This window comes from Myotis lucifugus, unplaced genomic scaffold (genome assembly GCF_000147115.1).
Source record: "Myotis lucifugus unplaced genomic scaffold, Myoluc2.0 scaffold_219, whole genome shotgun sequence".
Classification (NCBI taxonomy): Eukaryota; Metazoa; Chordata; class Mammalia; order Chiroptera; family Vespertilionidae; genus Myotis; species Myotis lucifugus.
In genome coordinates, this window is record NW_005871267.1 from 157,640 (window position 1) to 179,017 (window position 21,378).

General features: G+C 41.8%; 1 protein-coding gene and 1 pseudogene across 1 annotated transcript in view; both read right to left on the reverse strand.

Moving 5' to 3' along the window:
• MAML2 (mastermind like transcriptional coactivator 2) overlaps positions 1 to 21,378 on the reverse strand; it is a 355,155-nt gene that overhangs the window by 44,901 nt on the left and 288,876 nt on the right. The window lies entirely within an intron of this gene.
• On the reverse strand, positions 13,499 to 13,613 carry LOC111827779 (annotated as a pseudogene).

Sequence of the window (21,378 nt, forward strand, 5' to 3'; positions counted from 1 at the left end):
GAGGACTGATGTGGAATGTGGGGTTATGTTCGAGTACAGCAGGACCACACTGCTACACAGCATGTCCCATCTGCGGGAGCAGGATTTTTGGGGGGCTCTCAGGGAAATGTAGATAGACTCCATAACGCCTCATCAGAGGCCTGGAAACACAAGGGGTGGCCATTCATTACCAGGCCTTTCCACCTGTGGGTTTTCCCTGTGCAAGCTGTTCACAGTCCAAACATTTCCAGGCTCAGATCAAATAGAACATCAAGGCAGAGGGTAAGAAAGCACAGGGAGAAAGTGGCGAAGATATGGAAAAAGTCAAGTTATTTAAGATGAGGTGCCTTTAGCAAGAGGTAGTGAAGAAAGAGGCAGTTCTGCTGAATAAGGCCAGAATCACCTTTAAGATAGGTGAGTCTCCTGCAATAAAGTGACAGGCTGATTAAATGGTAGATACTCTCACTTGTCTAGGCTCAGAGTCAGTTAAGATACAGGATGATCATACAAGTGGAGAATCCAGATATGAAAGGCACAAAACAGCTGAAGCAAAGACTAGGGAAAAGCTGGTTAAAGGAGATTTCAGCAGCATTGTAGAGAACCAAACAGCGAAGGAAAGATATATATATATATATTTTAGTAAACAAGAGTTATTACTCAGGGGAAAAAACTTAGATTGACAATGAAAGTAGAGAAGTCATTTCCGCAAAGTGCCTGGGCCTTAGGCTTACAGCCCCAAATTGTCTACTTCCTAATTGTGTGATCTTGCAAAAGTTGCTTAAACTCTCTGACCTCAGTTTCCCTCTAGATGAACTCGAAATCTTAGTAATCACAGGGATATCATGAGGTTTAACACAGATAGTGTATATGAAAGTCTTTGTAATTCATAAAGTTCCAACAAATATTAGCTATTATTACCACAGAATTTCCCTATTTTCCTACACTAGGTTTTTTTTATATCTTCTGGGTATGCAGACAATGTAAAAGCCCACATGGCTAAAAGCCATGTCAGCTGGTTGAGTAGTTTGGCAGGTAGAGCTAAAGGAATAAGTAGAAGATGTCCTCTGGCTTCCCACTGACTGTAGAATGAATTTCCAACCACTTTTTATGTCAGCCATATCTCCCCAGCCTGTGTCTAAAAATAATTTGTGGCCACTCCCCTCCATTCTCCTTATAAAACCTCCCTGAATAGTTCTCTGAATTGCATCAGTACTTGCTCTGCCTTGGGACATTTTATTCTGGAGGCCTAGAGCGCCCTTCCTCTGCACACCTCTTTCTCAGGCCTCCATGCCCAGCTCTGAAGCCACCCCGGGGAGCCTGTGCCTAGGTCAGACTGGTCACATCCTCTCAACGTTTCCCTAGCTCTCTGTTCAAGATGCAGTTATAGCCTCTGATAACAACCGCTGCCATTCACTGGGAGCTTATGTTGCTCCAGACGGCCCGGGAAGCACTGCACAGAGAGAATCTCATTGGCCCTTCAATACAACTTTTTCTCAGGAAATACTGCTGTTATCCTCCCCATTTTATAGATAAGGAAACTGTGGCTCAGAGGTAGAGTAACTATCCCCAGTTAGACTGAAAGCGAAACAGATGCATTGTCTATGATGGCTTTTTAAGTAATTAACTGTCTTCAAATGCAAGGCTAACTCCAAGACTCATGCTCTTACACATCGCCTGGCACTGTACTGTCATGATTTGTTCATTTGTCAGTCTCCTCCTCTCCCATTAGACCAAATGTCTCTAAAGCAGAGGAATCATACTTGAGTCAGCAGTGTACAGGCAGGCCCTCAATAAATGTCTGCTGAATGAAAAAAAATAAGTGGGTTCTCATATGAGGAGAAACAGAAAGTAGACTTATGAAACAACCCTAAAATATCAATATCCTCTATAAACTGGAGTCATATACACCACCTAAGTGAGACAACAGTTATGTTTGACTTGGATCCTTGGCCATCATTTTATCTTTCTCTCACCCTCTTAGCAATACCACTAAGAGCATCAGCTTCTAATGTGACGAGATGATAAACATGTGCTAGATACACCCAACCCTCCCTTCCTTCAGGACTGATTCATGCAGTCAGTAGCATCAAGCAAGGCCAGAGGCTCTAAGTCCTTCATTCTTCACATAACCGCATCTACAGAGTTTCATTTCGCTAGTGATCAAAAGTATTCCTTTTGGCATTTGTGTACTCAGCATGCATAGATAAAACCGAACAGAGTATATAACACTATCTATCCATTTGAGGGAGCGGGAGAGGAGGGATGATTTGGGAGCACAATAGGTGCAACATGAGATGGTCCCAAGGTGGCCATGGGGTAAAAAGCAGTCATATACAATGCATCTGTTTAGCATCCTGGCTAATAAATAAGTAAAACATCTCATCAAATCTCCATTATATCACGAACATCTATCACAGTCCCTGACACATAGTAGGCACTTAGTAAATGTTTCATGAGTGAGTAAACAAATGAATGGACGACAATGTAGGAAGTTTTCTCTTCTACCCATAGGAAGTACAGAAAGCTGGATGCCCGGGTGCGGAAGTTATGCAGGGCAAAATGAGAAGCTAGACTCTTTAGGAAACAGCCTTCTGTTTGAAGGCCAAGGTAACAGTGCCCATGACTGAACTCATGGGACTTTGATCACCGAAATGGCTAAAGTTTAAAGAGAGTTCTGAACAATCATGTGAACAAACCTCACATTTTCTCATTCATTCATTTATTCATTCATTCATGTATCCATTCATTCAATCCTTCAACAAATTTTTGTAGAGTGCAATTAAAGCTAGGCACTGTGCCAAGCACTTCACAAACATTATTTTTTAATACACAAAACAACTGTAAGAGGTGTATTCTCATTATTACCCCAATTGTACAGATGAGAAAGCTGGGACTCAGAGAAACTAAATAAGTTATCAAGCTTTTTCAGCATGTGGCTGAGCTATGATTTCAACTTAGAACTCTCTGACTCCAAAGCCCCCTCTTACTCTCTCCCTTTTACTTGTTTCTGACCTTAAGGAATTCATAGTTGAGCAGGAGTATAAGCTGGAAATAAACACAATGTGAAAAGTGCTCTGACGGAGGTAAGAACTGGGTGCAGTGTGGCCACAGATGAGAGGCATCTACCTCAGACCTGAGGTGGAAAGGTCTAAGGAGGACTCATAGAGGAGATGATATGCTGAGTCGTGGAGGAGGGCTTGGTGTTTATCAGACAGGAAAGGCAGAAATACAAAGGTAAGGGGAGCACAGTACATTTTTATTCATTGTTCTTCACTTTGTATGAATGGACTCAGATATAAACAATGTACCAGTAATGCCTAGCTGCCTGCATCTTTCTATTTATTTGGCCAAATGTAGGGAAACTCTCCACAGACCGAGTACACATGCTGAGACAAGTATTCAATACTTTGGCTTGGACCTTGGACCTTGAAAGTTTTAAAAAGCAGTGATTTTTATTTCTATATCTGCTCCTTCAAAACATTCATGCTCCCATAGCACCTACCTCTGCACATGCTGCTCTCTCTGCCTGAAAGATGCTTCCATTCTCTCTCAGAAAGATTTCACCAACTGCCCACTTTTCTGCACTTGGCTAATTCCTCTTCATCCTTCAAGTGTCAGTTTAAACACTACTTCCTCTGGGGGGCTTTCCTGACCCCAGGTTAGGTTAGGTCCTCTGAGAGTGTCCCCTAAACGTCTGTGATCATGACGCTCATCCTGCTTTTGCCCCACTGACTTGTCTTTCATTTCCTATAAACTCCATGAGAGTCCATAACTGTCTTGTTTACACCTATATTCTCAGTGGTCAACATAGGGGCACCTAATAGGCACTTAATAAATATTTGTAGAATGAATAAATGAAAGACCATTTGATAAAATTTTTCTTATTAAAAAGAAAATTAAAAATCAGCAAAGTCTGATATCTAGGAAATAGAGTCAGAATGGAGAAAGAGAAAAGAAAGAAAAAAATCATGTTTTTTAAAAAAGGCAGAGTAAAATGTACAGAATTTATAGACTTGCTGCGTCCTTATTGTACCCTTCCCCCCAGTACTTCTTTAAACACATAATAACTGGCCAGATCTTACCAATAGTAGCATCCAATTTTCATATATCCCCAACACATGGGCCATTTTGTTTTTTAAAAAAGGTTATAAAATCTTATTTATCACATTCGGAACATCTGAATAACATAGAAAAGAAATCCTAAAAATCAGAGGTATACTCTTTCCAGGCCCCTCTTACTACATTCTAAACATTTTGTACTGAATTTTATATTTTAAGTGGCTTGATTTTTCATTTCAGTCCAAAGGTTTCTGAAATTTGCAACATCTGCTAGGTAAGTGAAGAATGAAACAATTTTTTAAAGATCAAGTAATGAAAAAAAAACTTTCTTGAAGGATTGTGCATTTTCAATTTGTTCCACATGAGTCTATTTCAGGAAAGTACCTTTTAACTGATGCTCATCTTGTTTGTGCAGAAATATTCTCCCAATAGGGATGGACTGTGATCTGATTTTTTTTAAAATGTATTTTTATTGATTTCAGAGAGTAAATGAGAGGGAGAGAGAGTTAGAAATATCGATTATGAGGGAGAATTATTGATTGCTTGCCTCCTGCACGCCCCCTACTGAGGATAGAGCCTATAACCCGAGCATAGGCCCTGACTGGGAATCAAACTGTGACCTCCTGGTTCATAGGTTGACACTCAACCACTGAGCCACACCAGCCAGGCTGAGAGATTTTTACAAGGTAGAAATTCTACTAGTTTGCCTTCCAAGTACAATTGTTAGATTTCTAGTGGTTTCAGTGAGAGGCCAATTTTTTGCAGTTTCTGAAATGAGTCTTAATTAAGGCAAAACTATCCTTTCCTGTGAACAACCTTTATAGAGGATTACCAATGTAGTTTTCTAATTATTGGACATAGGTCAAGGATAGCACTAGAGAAAACTCTCAAAAGTGGGCTAGGTTCACATGGGTCACCCAGATCTGTCCCCCACCTTCTCCTCTGACCTTGTTCTCTTTTGGGGCTGGAAATTCCCACCATTAGTCACTCACTGGCTTAAAACTCTCACTTTTTATGCTCAGTGATTACCTTAGAAGTTGGGTGAATGAAATATTTCAGGGCTGAAAGAAGGTCTTAAAGGTCACATCCAGAGATTCCATCCCATGTCAAGTAAACCATGTATTTTTATTCATTTTGTATGTTGGCAGATGACACAATATTACGTTTGGAAAAATTATTTTGCTGCTAATTGTTTTTTATATGCTCTAAAATGCATAGGGGAGGATACAAATTAAAAAATACTACATTTCTGAAAAAAGAAAAGAAAGATAAGATAGGGGGAATTACTCTACCAAGTGTTACAATGTAAGCCACTGTAATTTAAACAATGTGAATTGGCTTTCGGAAGAAATGAAAAGATCAACAGAATAGAATAGAGAGTCCAGCAATAGACACACAAAAAATAAGGAAAACTGCCCTGACTGGTTTGGCTCAGCGGATAGAGCGTCAGCCTGCGGACTCAAGGGTCCTGGGTTCGATTCCGGTCAAGGGCATGTACCTTGGTTGCGGGCACATCCCCAGTGGGGAGTGTGCAGGAGGCAGCTGATCGATGTTCCTCTCTCATCGATGTTTCTAACTCTCTATCCCTCTCCCTTCCTCTCTGTAAAAAATCAATAAAATATATTTTTTTTAAAAAAGGAAAACTGTCATATGAGAGCAAGGACCTTACAAAGCCATGGGAAAAGAAAAGAATATTTAATAAATGTCTGTGTGACAAGTGTCCATCCAAATGTGAAACACAATTACATTTCTACATTGTGGCATATCCACACTTAATTACAGCTGAGTTTCCATGTGGCAAAATAGCTCAGAACTGAAGCTCTATAGACGGAGGAGATCACTCAGGTCTTGTTGAGTGCTCCACAGTGGCCTGGCTCCAGAGAAAGGTGAGGATGGTTGACCTGACAGAGAACTGCCGGAATCTACGTAAAGCCAGCCTCACAGGCAGAAGAATGTCAAGGACAATCGCACTGCTTCATTGGTGCTAACATAAAGCTGGGAACCCAATGATACATCAAGACCCCAAAGGCAACGGGCCAATGACTCTACAGATCTCAGTCTGAGTGACAATGACTCCCATCCTTGACATAAGAAGAATGAAGATAGGTTCAGACATCCCCTTCTTCCCTCTTCTGAACCCTAGAGCAATCCTAGTCTTAAGAGAGGAAGTATACACACAAGTTAAGTTTGCTTAGGAGCAATCCAGATTTGAATTGGACTCTAACTTTTTATGTGTCTTGGGAACACATATATTTTCTAAGATTACTATGAGGATTAAGCAAGGTTATATATATATGGCATAACACAGTGCCTGATATGAACAGTGCTCAAAAATTGGTATAGTTTTTCTATATTTCATCTCATTGAATCCTCTTAAGAACCTAGGTAGGTATTGCTCCCGTTTAACAAATGTATGTGTATCTTTCTCTAATAAAAGTATAAGCTAGTATTTTCAAACTATGTTAAAGGGAAATGGGTTAGTGAAATTTAAAAAGTTATTCTGTTGAAAAAACAGAATGGCTATGTAAGTTTGAGAGAGTGTGAGTAAAACAAACTAAACCAACTTCTTCACTGCAGCACTTTTCAGAGTCACTGATATGCTAAGGTGAATTGTTAATTTCTGGAAAGAAGGGTTCTTTATCATTTGATAACTAAAACAGTTCATAGAGTCCTTCTCAGAATATAGCTTGGGAAAATGTAGACTAAATATTCATTGGATAAAAGGATTCAGTTTAATGCTTTTTGTGCATGCCCACAGTGCATGACACATTTTGGGTATAGGGAAAGTGTTCAATAAATTCCACTTGCCTGGTTTATGTGTGAAATTGTGTAGCTCTTTACATACCAATGGACCAAAATGGGAAGATGCTATCTCTTCACCTGAAAATGAGTTCACAGTCTTAAATTTCCTGAGATTAAGAATGACTGGCCCAGAGGTGTAGCGTGTGCTGGGCATTGTCCCATGCACCAAGAGGTGGCTGGTTCAATTCCAGGTCAGGACACATGCCCAGGTCGTGGGGTCAATCCCCAGTAGGGGGCGTGCAGGAGGTAGCCTATTGATGATTCTCTCTCATCAATGTTTCTCTCCCTCTCCCTTCATCTTGTTCTAAAATTAAAAAAAAAAAGAATGACTGGGATCAGTCCTGGCTAAAATGTGAGCCAACTAGAACACTCAAATACTGAGGGCAGGAAAGTAATGGTACAGCGACGTTAGGAAACTTTTTGGAAAGACACCATATGATCCAACAATCCCACTCCTAAGTATTTACCCAAGCGAAATAAAAATTTATGTTCTCACAAAAAACAAATAGAAAAAGAATGTCCCTCATCTAAAAATTTATGTTCTCACAAAAAACAAATAGAAAAAAAATGTCCCTCATCTGCTGAATGGATAGACACACTACTCAGCACTGATAAGGAATGAACTATTGAAACACAGAACTACTGTGGGTGAATCTCAAATGCACTGTGCTAAGTGAAAGAAGCCAGATGCAAAATGCTACATCCTGTCTGATTTCATTTACACACTATTCTATACAAGGGTAGAAAACAGACCAGTGGTTGCTAGGACTTCAGTGAAGGAAGAAGTTGAGTACAAAGGAACACAGGGTAATTTCTTAGGGTGATGAAAAAATGTTCTATTAATAGATTGTAGCTGTAGTTAAATGGCTATGGATTTGTCAAAACTTGGGAAAGTAGGCACTAAAAAGGTGAACTTTATAATATGTAAATTATAGTAATTTTTAAAATGGGAGAAAGCCCCCTTCAAAAATTGTGTACAAGTTTAGTATATTTCTAAAGTAAAAAAATTACTATATGTTGCTTTAAAACTTTTTTTTTTAAACAGCAAGGAATATAGCAGTGTAACTTCCCAAGATGGATGCTGCTCATAATTCATTCAAATTCCTTTTCCTGGCACTCCTCACCTTTACCTGTATCCAAGTTGGCTTCCAAACCATTACCTGCCCTGGGGACAATTGCATCTACTAACCATTTTCACAACACCTCACTGTAGTTCTTCCTCCATGTATTATCTTTTCAAGATTTGTTAAGTTCCAAACAATAAAAAAACCATGCCCTATTTTTTATTCACCACACTGCCCATTAGAATGTCTGGGAAGAGTGTTAAAAACTATTTAATAAATAAATTAATCAGTACTTAGTTAATAGTGGCAAGTCTATGAGTCCTTAAAGACTGTGAGCTCTTTGAAGACAGGAATTGTGCATTCTTAGTCTTGAACTGGGATTGGTACACTGTCAAGGCTCCAGAAATGCTTTTTGAATAAATGTTGATTGAAAGGATTGCAGGGGATGGTGATTATAGTTTTTTAAAATGGTGCATGAGTGGAGAAATTAACTATTGGGGGGCAAAGCTGTGGTCTGGTGAGGGAGCTCACTAAAGTGGAGGAGGGTGTACCCTGGGCCACTTCTTGGAAAACCTGGTGGCAGAAGGTGAATGTGCAGCCCTCCAGGTTGTGTTGGCTGGGTTTCCTCTCTTATCATGAGCCTTTTTCGGAGAACTCTTGGAACGGAGATACTGGATTTGGATCCAGTTGGAATGACTAACTGGGGATGGGCTGCAACACGGCAGATTTCCAACTGTGTTTCTTAGGCTTGAAACTGTTCCCAGAAGCAAAGATGATGAAGGCTTCATTTGTTAAGCTTGAAAATAAAAACACTTTATAAAGGGTTGTAAGGCAAATCTTTTCTTTCCTTTTATTCTTATCTCCCCCTACTGTTGGCCAATCCTGAATTTTAATCTCTTTGGGGGGAAAGAACAATGCTCCTTATAGCTATTTTTTTTAAAGTCGAGTAAGTGGAAGCATTGAATCTATTTTATTTATTTTATAAGGTTTGAATTTTTATAATTACAGCTCGATTGTTCAACATCCCAAACATCCTAGTCCTTTTGGTTGCCTATGGGGAATAGGGTTCATAAGGATATGTAATAACATAAAGAACACCTGTAAAGCCAGGGCTTCATATTCTTTGTACCTGATGACTAACACACTGGACCAGGAAGCACACACGACCTCCATCTCCCTGTCCTTCCATTGCTTCTAAAACAGCACAGCCAGCCAGCTAGGGCAGTTGGTCAAATACTTTGATGTGTGTGTGTGTGTGTGTGTGTGCGCGCGCGTGTGTGTGTGTTTGTAATTTCTTCTGGTTTAAAACTTTGATAAAAACATTTGCTATTTATTAAACCATTTAATTAAAAGTGATTTCATCAGCTTACCATAAACCTTCTCATTTAATGCAAAAAGGCTTTGTGGAAGCAGAACAGTAATAAGAAAAGTCCTGAAACTTTTCAAGTTCTGCCTGGAATTCCTTATGCTAAAATTACTCTTGATACTTTATTGAGTACTCCTAATAGTTTAGGCATGATGAGAACTGCGAAAGACACAGGCTAAGGGAAAAGTAGGTGCTATTCCTTAGCACTGGCTTCAGACTATCCACTGTGAATTTGAGGTCAGATGTTGGTCTAGCTGGCATATCGGGGGGTCAAAGTCATTCGTTTGATCATATAGAGCCAGTTGATTTTGCCCCAGAACCCAACAATTCTAACCACATGGCTTTCAAGATATGCCCTGGATCATAAAGGGGGGCCTATCAGAGTATCTAGGAAGTTCCGTTTAAAATATTAAAAGGGCCTCTGTTTGTTTGAATGACCTGAGCATCCTCATAGGCAAAGGGGCTGGAATTATAGGACAGACTCATATTATCACTAGGTAATATGGAAAGCTACGTAGAGGAATTGGAGTTGGAATTTAATTGCTAAAGAAGGAAAAGAATTTGCATGACTAACACAAAGTAAAAATATTGGAGTCCTAGAATTGTGTGCTAGTCTGTAAGGAGGCAATCAAGGCAAGAGATAGGTCAATAAAAGGTGAGCTTACCATCATGGATAGAGAGGTGTGAAAAATAAACAGAAATAGATTGAAAGAAAGCTGATTATAAGACAAACAATTCAGATTTTAAAATTTGAATTAAGAATATATTTAAAAGGAGCCTGTTTGGGGCATGCCCATTATTTTCTGATGACCTTTTGTTTGGGGACGGTCTGTTCTGCCTAGGTCAATCACATTCCTGTTTTTTGAGAGTGTGGATTCTCTGGAAGACAGGGAAGCTGAGTCTGTCAGTTGTCGGCTGCTGAACCTGTGAAGTCTTGGAGTAAGGACTGGCATTATGATAACCCAAAGCCCTGTGCAGGCTAAAGTCAATGAGCAAGACACTAAGATCCTTGTATGGGAAAGAAGAAAGTAAGAGCCCATGACATCTCAGAAAGAAAAAACACAGAGAGAAGATGACTACTGAGACTCTGATTTCTTGAATCTCAGTATCCTCCCAACACTGGGTTCTCTAAGTCTCTACTATATCCCTCCAGGAAATCTCCTTTTATTAAAAAGAGTTTGAAGAGATTCTTTTCCTGAAATCAAACACTGTCTCCCCTACATAGAGATGAGACGGAGACAGACTTGGAAGCACAAGACCTGAAGTCTAGTCCTGGCTCCAACCAGGTGACCTTGGTCATAACCTCCCTGGTCTGCAGGTTTGACATATGTGGACTAAGGATTATAATATATACTTCTCAGTGTGGCAACAGGGAGCAAACACAAAAAAGGTCTAAAACTATGCTTGGTGCTCCATGGACCTTCAAATACGTAATATGTGAAAAATAATACCGAATGAGTATAGTATTTTTTTTTTACTTTACCACAATATTATATCTAACTAAATTGGAATTTTAAGGACAATAACTACCTCTTTGAGGTGCTGCACAGGTAGTTCTACAGTAAAGTAGGCAGGTGACAAACAGAAAATGCATAAGTCTAGTGAGTGGCTTGCGGCCACCGGAATGAAGTCATGCACAGTTAGACAAACACAAAGAGCAGGGTTAAGCTAATCCTGTCCACAGCACAGGGCCATAGCAACAACATGGTGTGTCCCGGGTTTTAAGCAGGGGCAGGACAGCACTTTCCGCTCCCTCTGAGAGCTTTATTTCCTCTCACAAACAAGGAGCGATTTAGCATTTATTCGTCTTAAATGTTTTCAGTACTATTCTGTACAGGAATGTGGTAGTACAAAACATACACTAACCATTTCTGACTCATAGCCCCCGGGACTGGCTTGGTCACCAACAGAGTCACAGTTGCAGTGAGAAAGCACAAGGTATAAAAGACAAGACTTTAGGTGCACGCGGCAGGCTGGTAAAGAGGGGTAAATTATGATTTTTAGCTTTAGCATTAATCATTGCTTTTTTAAAAAATGTATCGATTGATTTTAAGAGAGAGAGAGAGAGCAAGGGAGAGAGAGAGAGAGAGAGAGAAAGGGAAAGAGAGAAACATCAATTTGTTGTTCCACTTATGTACGTATTCATTGGTTGATTCTTGTATGTGCCCCGACTGGGGAATGAACCCGAAACCTCGGTGTATTGGGATGACACTCTAACAAACTGAGCTATCCATCCAGGGCATTACCTATTTCGTATTTGGCCAATGATGAAGGAAATTAGATCAAAGATTCAAGAATATATTGAATCACATAACTATTTAAAATTACAGATTTGTCCAACTAGGGTGGCTCAGTGGTTGAGCACTGACTTATGAACCAGAAGGTCACAGTTCAATTCTTGGTCAGGGCACATGCCCAAGTTGTGGGCTGGATCCCCAGTCGGGGGTGAGCAGGAGGCAACTGATCAATGATTCTATTTCATCATTTTATTGCTAGGGCAATAAAAAATATTTTAAAAAATGTTTAAAATTACAGATTTAATAATAAAGTTCCATTATAGCCCTGGCTGATTTTCTCAGTGGTTAGAACATTGGCCCAAAGACCCAAGAATTGTGGGTTCCACCTCGGTTGCAGGTTCCCCAGCCCCGGTAGGGGTGCATGCACCTAATCATGGGCCTCTCACGTTGATATTCTCTCTCTCCCCCTCGTCCCTCCCTTCCACTCTCTCTAGAAATCTATGGAAAAAATATCCTCAGGTGAGGATTTAAAAAAAAAAAAGAAGTTCCATTGTAAAAATAACTCTGGAGTCCAGATGTTATGGTACAAAACCCTGAAGATTGTTACTCCCCACCCCTCCCAATCATTTTTACTGTCCTGAATTCTCTAGGTGTAACAGTACAGGTGTGCTGCTGCCTCTTGAAACCAGGTAAAATACCTTTTGTGGTGTTTACAAACACCAGAGGCGTTTCTCCCTCTAGCCTCCACTCCCAGTTCAGAAGGCTGTAATCCTGGACTTGGAGCACCATCTTAGATAAGTGAAAGCCGAGCAGATCATTCTGAACCTGATCCATCTTGGAAATTCGATCCGAGCCCGAGAACACCGCCTAGGTTGTTCCTGAGCTGTGGTTGGGAGCCAATGCGCCTGGGCGCCTGCCAGCGCTCACTTTCTGCCCAATCACCAGATGCATTCTGGGATGTTTCTGCCCACAAGCAAAATGTGGGCTTGTTTTTCTTCACAGCAACTAAGGCCTCAGAAAAAACTCTGGCTTTGCAGTTTCCATGCTGCCTTTAAATCTGTAGAGCTAAATGCCACACCCACAATGAAAGAAGAATAAATGCTCTTTCTCCTTTGGAAATACTACCAATGGCTACGAGATCTTCGGTTAAACTTGCCTAAGAGTCCAGGTGTTGCCCTTTGCTCTCTTTCTCTCTCCTGCACATATGCCGATTTTGAGGCAAACGCACTCAGACGCAGCTGAAAGGCAGCTACAACTTAGTTTGATAGCCGCTTGCAAATGTAGTCTTGTAACTGAAGCATGTATCTGCAGCTGGCTGGTGACCAAGGAAAATCAATAAATACTTAAAGAGGGCTGCAATCAGGGAGCAGAGCAACATAGATTGATAGTAGGACTTCTGAGTGTTAAGCCTGTCACCAGTCATCTAGAGCAGGCAAAGGGGGAAGAGACCAAAAATACACAGACCGTCACAACTGGCGATCCCCTGGCTGTCTCCTCCCAGAGGGAGCTGCATTCAAAGGCAGTCTATCCCCAGAGCCTGATGGGTGTTCCCATCCAGGACTGCTCTGCCAGGGGGCACTGGGAGCCTTGTTTCTATTTCCTGGACTGCTATTTGTTTCTTCCAAGGCTTACCAACTCGCCCCTTGAGATTTTAACTCCCAATCCTGACTGTGACCGAATATCCCCAGAGGCTGCTTGGTTTACAGTGTGAAGATCACCAGATGTGGATTAAAATTAGGCAGGGTGGGGTTACACAAACGTGTATTAGGTTAACACAGTAAGGAGAAGGTTGAAAATCCATGTTCATGTATCCTAATTAGAATAATACTGCAACATTCTGGTATCCATATTTTATTTGTAAGATTATGAAACCGTCAGGTAAATATTCCAAACTGAATTCTACGGGATTCTAGTGTTTAGTGTATTATTAATGTGTGTTCCATGGGGAAAACAGACATTAGAAAAGAATGAGACAAGTGTGTGTTTTTTCCAGCTGTGACTCCAGACAGGTTCCAAAGAGGAGGTTTATCATCTCTTCTCTGGGTTTTATAAATACTTACTTCTGTGTTAGCCTCCTAAGGCACTGAGACAACCTTAAAAGGGCACAGGAAAGGGCAAAGGTGTTTTTTTTAAAAAATTTTTATTATTGACAGACTTAGCAACATATAGTATGTTAGTATACATTATTAATCTTCATTGTTTATTATGTGTATTTGGCCACAGAACCGTGTGTGTGTGTGTGTGTGTGTGTGTGTAGCTAGATTTTGTGTAATTCAGTTTTGGGGGTATGTTCTATAGAACACATTGTAGGAATGCTTATTTAAAGAAAAATGTGAAATGGATTAAAATGATTAAATTGTGAATCAATTCAATCACTCAGAACTTTCTCCATCTAAAACTGTGCTAGACCATAAGCCCTGTGCCCAGAAATTCACACACAGACTCATACACAAACTTGCTCTTAGTGCAGGGCATTTGCACTTGCTGTTCCCTCTTCCTCAAAGTTCACTTCCTGACTTCATCAGGGTCTCTCCTCCAGTACTGTCAATATAGAGAAGCCTTCCCTTGCAACTTATCTAAAATAACACCCCATCACTTCCTAATTCTTTATCTTGCTTAACTTCTTTCAAAGCACCCACAACAATTTTACATATGCATTCATTTATTAGTGTATTGTCTATCTACCCTACTGGAATATAGCCCTAAGAGAGACATGGCTGTTTTGTTCAGCCTTGTATTTCCAGGTACTTAAACTACTACCTGGCATTTCCTAGGTACTCAGTAAATACAGGATGGGGTAGGTTTACAGTTGTGAGTGCATGAAACAGAGTTTACTCTTATAGTATTATCTATTAACTAGAGGCCTGGTGCACGACATTCATGCACTGGTGGCGGGGGCGTCCCTCAGCCCAGCCTGTGCCCTCTCACAGTCCTGGACCCCTCGGCAGACATCCCCAAGGGGTCCTTAGTGCTGCCACGGAGGTGAGAGAGGCTCCCGCCACTGCTGCTGTGCTCGCCAGCTGTGAGCCTGGCGTCTGCTCCCTGGTGGTCAGTGTGTGTCATAGCGACCAGTCATTCCGCTGTTCGGTTGATTTGCATATTAGCCTTTTATTACATAGGATTATTGTATTATTTTCCATATGATAGCTGTACACCTACTTTTGCCCCACCTGTATTTGTTGAATGAATGAGTTAATGAATACAAATTATTCTGTAGGAACACCACAGGAAGGGGTAAAAAAAAGAGGTGGGAAATTCAGGTTTAGGTTGCTAAGAAAGGCTTTATCAAGAAGATGTCATTTGAGCTTGGCTTTGAAAATGACAAAGTTTCTGACATGGGTAAGTGGGATGAATAGCCCAGGATAAGAAAAAGGCGTCATTAAAAGCCCATAAGTAGCCTTGAGAAGTAGCCTTGCTACAGGCCTGGAAAAGAGACTGTCACAACTTCGGGGCTAGCAGCCTATGCAGCACGTGTGGGAAGGAGAAACTGCCAAAGCAAGGTTGGTCCTAAACCAGGGTTCCACTTGGATCTTTGCATCTGGCCTGATCTATTCATGTTTTTCTGATTCAATAGTTGGTTCATTCATTCTAGTATCTATTATGTGCCAGGTACACTTCGAGGTGATACAGATTCAGCAGTGAGCAAAATGTAAAAATCCCTGCATTCATGGAACTTATACTCTCATGGGGAAAGAATGGGATAAATACTATATTTGTACCACATATTAGAAAGTGGTGAAGTACTGGTGGGAAAATGGAGCAGGGGAAGGGCTGCATTTTCAATTTTTTTATAGAAGTATAATATACATCTAGAAAAGTACACAGAGCATTAATGCACCGCTCTCTGAATTTTCACTCACTGAATAAACCCCTGTAACCAGCATGCAGAACAAGAACACGAACATCACCAGCAACCCAGCAGCACTCCTATGCTCCTACAGTAACTCACTCCCCTGCCAAAGGTAAGCATTGTTCTGACTTCAAAGAACAGAGTTCAGTGGAGACTGCTTTTGTACTTTACTTTTACATAGATGGAACTGTTTGTTACGCATTCTTTTTTTATTAGGCTGCTTTTCCTCCAGCCTTATGTTTATGAGGTTCATCCATGCTATGGCATACATGGGTGTAGATGGAGTGTTCATTCTGATTTCTTTATAATGCATCCCCGTGAGTGACTGTTCCACACTTTTCCTATCAATGGTTGATGGGCGTAGGGATGTTTTCTAGCTGTTGGCTACTGAAAATATCACTGGATAAGTGATGAGGGAGTAGGAGTAGAAGACTCATACTTTTTTCCTGAAAGGTCTATAAAACCTATCCTTCCTCCTTTCAGCTTCCATTGCCTTCCTTGACCTGGGTCCTGTTCTTTTCTCACATAGCCTACAGCATCTGCCTCCTAAACTGACCTTAGACCTCACTGGTCTTCCACCCTGAAGTGAGAGGGACCTTTCTCAAGCTCATATCTAATTATGTCACTCCCTTATCAAAATCCCAGTGTGGCTCCCTGCTGGGTAAGTCTAAAATCTTTAGCCTAAAAGTCAAAGTCCTTCACCATCAGTTCCTCTCTCACCTTTTTATCTTTAACTCGGGCTTGCATCTCCGTGAAACCTTTTCTCCCTCTCCCTTACCCAATGTTGCAGAGCAGCATCGAACACTTGCTAATATGCTGATTTCCAGTAAAATCTTAACATTCTGATATCCAGGTACAGCCTATAACTTAGGACGAGGCCCACCTGAAGAACACCACCTTTTTCTTAGATCAGGTAACTTATTACTCTACTTACATAGCAACCTCGGGAGGGAAGGAGCAACAACTAACACTGATATCATCTTACAAGCAGAAGCACAAACGAGCAGGCACATTAGCAAATGGATTTGGGTTGTAACTAGCCAAACAGGCTTCCTCTCAATAGCATCAGCGCAACGACTAGAGTACAGACAGGGAGGTCCAAGCAGAAGGTCCAACCCCTGTCAAGGGAAGTACTTGAAAAGAAGGAGCAACATAAAGAAGCCTTATAAAAACCCTCCAGTGGAAACAAGAAGAGAACTTTGCCATCTGGGTTATGCAGAGAACGACAGGGGCTGCCAAATGCACTTTAATGGTCATTGGTGGGAAACCTGGTTTCCCCATATAAAGGGAAAGGATTCCAGAACGTATGCTGCACACAGATGGCAAAGTGATTTGCATTTAATAGAACAATTTTTTCCCATCAGAGGAAGACCAGAATCAGCGAAAAATCCCTGTTAATTTCCTCTGGTTAAAACAACAACTAAAACTAAATAGACAACAGAATATCTGGTTGAATACGTCAACAAAGAAATTATGTTAGGGGCAATTATTATGTAGAGGGCATTATGTTAAGCAATAAGGGTGTTGCAGAGGTGTCTAAGGCAGAGGGTTATCTTTTTAGTGCCCCACTGAAAGGAGTAGAAAGATATGTAAGAAATCTCTCTAATAGGAAGAAAACTTAGAGAAGGCTTCCAGTGGAGGCACTCAAGGGAGGCATTCTGTAAGTGATTTTGGTAACTAAGGGAGCCCCTCTTATGGACTTAAAATAAGACAGAGATAAGCAGCTATGTTGGTCAGGTGAGTGGGAGCCAGGGCCTGGAACTGGGAGCCAAGGTGGGTGTGGAGTACTTGGAGCCAGAGAGAAATCCTGGAATTCATGCCTTGCCTTGCGCTAGTAGGAGGGCTAGAGCCAAGGCAGAAATCCATGCCTGCATTGCTAATCAAGGGGCTAGATAAATAACGGACACGATGCTGTGGGACCAGAACAGGGTGCAAAATCCAGGGGCTGGCGGTGCTGGGGTATCTGGCTGAGCAAAAGGGAGGCATATTTGGAAGCGTTTTGGAGGTAGAACACCGGTTGGCAGTGGTTTTTCATGTGGTTGTGCTGATGTCCTCAGTATTTGGAGAATATGGAACCAAACACAAGGCCTGCCTTCCATGACATGTAGGTGGATTTTAAAGATTCCTTGCCCTCAATTTTTTCCTTCCCTGGGTACTACTTGATGTGATTCTTGAATTTCACCTGTCTTTGAGTATAAAGTGCATCCCATCCTCTCTCTCCATTTCCTCATATATTTATTGAGTGTATATTATGTAGCAGGCTTGGAAATTTCTATTAAAACATAAATCCCCTAGGAAGGGTGAAACCTTAGTCTTGGCACACGGTGAGTTCTCAGTAAGCATTTTTGAATGAATGGATGAGACCATTATCAGCTAAAATCTTAGGAAGGATTGTGAAAGGAAGCTAGGAGGGAGTAACAGGGCGGGTAGCTGGGAGGACAGCATCTGGCTGTTTAAAAAGGTATATCTGCCCTGACCAGCTTGGCTCAGCGGAGAGAGCGTCGGCCTGCGAACTCAAGGGTCCCAGGTTCGATTCCAGTCAAGGGCATGTACCTTGGTTGCGGGCACATCCCCAGTGGGGAGTGTGCAGGAGGCAGCTGATCGATGTTCCTCTCTCATCGATGTTTCTAACTCTCTATCCCTCTCCCTTCCTCTCTGTAAAAAATCAATAAAATATATTTTAAAAAATAAAATAAAAAGGTATATCATGGGGGAAAGAGGTCTTTTGGCATGTTTGTCTGACTGTATAATTTTTTTCAGAGCTGAATCTGGCTCTGCTCTTTGGCAATGAGCGGTGTTAAGAAAAAAAAAAGCTGTTTAAGTCCATGAAGATGAGTTTTTTTCCTTTATCCACTATAATGAGAGGGCTCTAGTTCCAGGTGAGAACATCAGGATGACTCTCTGTGAAGCAGGGGTGTGGCTGTACCTGGTGTGATTCTCTTGATCCACGAATATTCTCTAGTCAGGACCACTACAAATGCAGTAACGAAAGCTTTGCCTACACAAGAGCACCTGGTTGAGGGAACGAGTGGGGGCTAAAATACCCAGCCTGCACTTTGCTAAGCCTTAAGTCCAGGGTGGAGGGGGAAGGGTGGGTGTGGATCTACATGGAGGAAAAGAAACCTCTTTCTAATTTTCTGAGATGGTCCTCTAGCTGGAGGCTTTCTATGGCTCATACGGATGTCATGGATCACCAACATTGAGCAAAGTCATTTTTGATCATCAGAGTCTATATTAACTGTTGAATCTAGAACAAAAGTCATTCTGGACCTGCAGGCTTCAGAACTGCCTCTACTGTTGGCACAAAGGGACTTGAGAGAGAGGCTGCTGCTTGTAAACTGTGGAAAAGAGAGCAGGACCAGGGCTGAGGACTCCTGGACGAATCCCTGTCCCACCATTTCCTCCCTGTAGGACACTGGGGAGGTCACCTCTTAGCCTCAACTTCTTCATCTGTGAGATAAAGGGTACGGATCAGGGAATTTGTGAAGTCCCTTCCAACCTCAGATTTCTATGATCCTCTTAAAATTCCACCAACGGTGAGGCCTTTATTTACCCTTTCAGCATTCCTTTCTTGCCATTAACAACCAGTTTCAAAAAAGATGCCCACCAACTTGCATCTAAGCCCTGCGGGATGAATAAGTTGGGATCAGAGTTGGCCAATTATGCTGTGGGACTATATTGAGAGAACTTACCTTCTCGATTCCTTTGGAAAGCGAGCCAAGGATTGACATTGCTAATCAAAAGCTACCACTCAAGAGAGAAAACTGGAAAAGAATTCGGTGTGTATGGAAAGTCTCTTTTGGGCTGATTCAAAAATCTTCGATTCAGTCTAATTCTTAATTTGTGCACTGGGTCCCAGAGGGAACCAGAATTCACAAAATGGAAAGAACCTTTTGTCACTCAGATAACCAAGTTAAAGAGAAAATGGCCCCTTCTCCGCTCCCCCCTGCCCCAGTGGGTAAAACTTCCCTGTAGAGCCTAGAAGATAAATCAAGAGAGAAACTGGTGACCTAAAGAAACACTTGGCTGCCAAAGTGATGTAACGATGGGAATTTTCCCCTCTGACCTTTTGCTACCCCCTCTCTATTTTTTCCTCAGCCAGCAAACTTCTGTTGTTTTTTGTCCCCCCTCCCATTTCTGTTATTGTTTATGGTTTTGTCCATGGCTTTTTCTTTTCCTAGGTCTTATTTCTGAATGAAAGGCTGTTGAACCACAGAATTTACTTTCGAAAGAATGAACTATTTCCTTCTCCTTCTCCTCTCCCTTGCTCGCTTCCTGCCTTGCCAGCAGGCAGCGCTGCTGGGGGAGAGAGGCTGGGAGGGGTACCAGCCTGGTTTGGGAAGGGGGGCGGGGAAGCAGGCAGGGGGCAGGAGAGAGGGGTCTGATCAGCCCAGGTGAGGCGGAGGCAGAACTAATGAGAAGCATATGCCGACAACCATTGTAAAGACAGGGTTGGGTTGAGCTACGGGAAGTGATGAATTGCAAGAATGTGCTGTGTTCATAGCCGGGGAGCTGGCAGAAATAGCCTAGTGAGAGGACTAGGATGAAAATTGTTTTTTACAAACTCAGACTTAAAAATACATTTCTCTTTGTCAGCAAAATGTTCTAGTTTCAAAACTATGAATGGTAGGCTCCCTCTGTCAGACTAAAACATTCCTTTTTCACATCCAACTTTCCAAGATACACCTTACCTTCAAATTATAAGACTAATAATGCCTCTTAAAAAATGGACTTCCATGACAGCGCAACTCTGAGTTACTCAGAACATTTCCTCGCCCAGGAAAATCTCAGCCCCTGGATCTGATCAGTGAAGCCCCATTGACACTGGGGGTCCCCGGGGAGGACAGCGAGAATCTGCCACAGGCCCAGGAAGACTTGCTCCTTGCTATCCTTTTCCTTCTTCTATCTCTCACTCCCACAATTATTTCCTCCAATAATTATTTGCTAAGGATCTTCTAAGTGCCAGAATCTCTTTAGGGGACAATATGATAGAGAAATGGGATCTAGATCCTCACCTCCCACATCTGTTCCCTTTCAGATCAGCCAGGATGATTACAGAGGTTCTATTTCAGAAACTTTCTTTCTTCTTTCCTTTCTTTCTTTCTCCTTTCTTTCTTTCTTTCTTTCTTTCTTTCTTTCTTTCTTTCTTTCTTTCTTTCTTTCTTTCTTTCTTTCTTCCTTCCTTCCTTCCTTCCTTCCTTCCTTCCTTCCTTCCTTCCTTCCTCCCTCCCTCCCTCCCTCCCTCCCTCCCTCCTTCCCTCCCTCCCTCCCTCCCTTCTTTCTTCCTTTCCTTTCCTTTCCTTTCCTTTCCTTTCCTTTCCTTTCCTTTCCTTTCCTTTCCTTTCCTTTCCTTTCCTTTCCTTTCCTTCCCCTTCCTCTCTCTCTCTCTCTCTCTCTCTCTCTCTCTCTCTCTCCCTCTCCTCACACAAGGATATTTTCCCACTGATTTTTATAGAGAGACACAGAGAGAAAAACATCGATGTGAGAGAGACACATCGATTGGTTGCCTCCCCTATGTACCCTGACCAGGGCTGGGGAACAAACCTGCAACTGAGGTATGTGTCCTTGACCAGTATCAGATCTGGGACCCTTCAGTCCATGGGCCAATGCTCTATCCACTGAGCCAAACAGGCTAGGCCCAGAACCTCTCTTTAAATAGTTGGTCCCCGGAATTAGAGCCCCTACTTTCCAACAACAAATTTGTTAGGTTTTCCTCTTGAGAAAAAGCTTAGCTCAAGCCCACGTCAGAACCTTACAGTGGGAAGGGCAAGTGTCTAAAGTTGAAGCTCTTAGTAGATATACACCAAGGTTTGTCTTTGGGACCCTCTCCCTCCCTCTTTACATCTCTCTCTCTCAGTTCACCACTCTGCTCCTGGCTATTCAGTTCTTAACCAAAGGGACAGGAGTATAGTGTCCATGTAGCTATTGTTCACTTGCTTCCTCTGGTGCCTGGCATAGGGCTGGCACTTAATAGTTAATCAAATAGTTGTTAAATGAATAAATGAATTCTTCCTCCCGAAA